Below are 1,049 nucleotides of genomic sequence, written 5' to 3'. Positions count from 1 at the left end.
TTTGAAGTTTTGTTTGTGTGTGTGCGAGCGTGAGTTTGTGTATTTTTGCATCAGTGGAAAACCTCTAGCTAGGTCATTCGAGGCTAGTGAGGGGAGGACAGGCTCACACTAATGGCTGGAATAGAGTGAATGGAATGGCATTAAACACATGGAAACCTTGTGTTGGTTGGATGTGTTTGATACCATTCCACTGATTCCATTCTAGCCATTACTATGAGCCTGTCCTCCCCTATTAAGGTTCCACCAGCCTGTGCTAGGATTCCACTACAAGATTCCTTCCCTCCCTCGCTCTCATCTACCTGCCTCTCTTATCAGCAGCTTCAAAGCTCCTCGGCAGGACATAAACTCTCAGACCGTCGCTCCTCTGTTCCTCTCCTCCTCACTTATCCTGTCTCTCCATCAGACTTAGAGAAGATTCACTCTGACAAATTTTTCTCACCCTCATCAACGTGTCTCTGTCATCTATATATGGTACCTCTGTAACGTCTATCTCTACTCTCTGTAACATCTCTCTCTACTCTCTGTAACTTCTATCTCTGCTCTCTACTCTCTGTAACTTCTATCTCTGCTCTCTACTCTCTGTAACTTCTATCTCTGCTCTCTACTCTCTGTAACTTCTATCTCTACTCTCTACTCTCTGTAACGTCTCTCTCCTCTCTACTCTCTACTCTCTGTAACATCTCTCTCTACTCTCTGTAACATCTCTCTCTACTCTCTGTAACTTCTATCTCTGCTCTCTCCTCTCTGTAACTTTTATCTCTCCTCTACTCTCTGTAACGTCTATCTCTACTCTCTACTCTCTGTAATGTCTCTCTCTCCTCTCTCCTCTCTACTCTCTGTAACATCTCTCTCTACTCTCTGTAACATCTCTCTCTACTCTCGGTAACTTCTATCTCTCCTCTCTACTCTCTGTAACTTTTATCTCTCCTCTACTCTCTGTAACGTCTATCTCTACTCTCTGTAACGTCTCTCTCCTCTCTACTCTCTGTAACATCTATCTCCCCTCTCTACTCTCTGTAACGTCTATCTCTGCTCTCTACTCTCTGTAA

The sequence above is a fragment of the Salvelinus sp. IW2-2015 genome, linkage group LG4q.1:29 (assembly GCF_002910315.2).
Source record: "Salvelinus sp. IW2-2015 linkage group LG4q.1:29, ASM291031v2, whole genome shotgun sequence".
Taxonomy (NCBI): Eukaryota; Metazoa; Chordata; class Actinopteri; order Salmoniformes; family Salmonidae; genus Salvelinus; species Salvelinus sp. IW2-2015.
The sequence above is the reverse complement of the archived record's forward strand: the minus strand, read 5'-3'. Positions refer to the sequence as shown.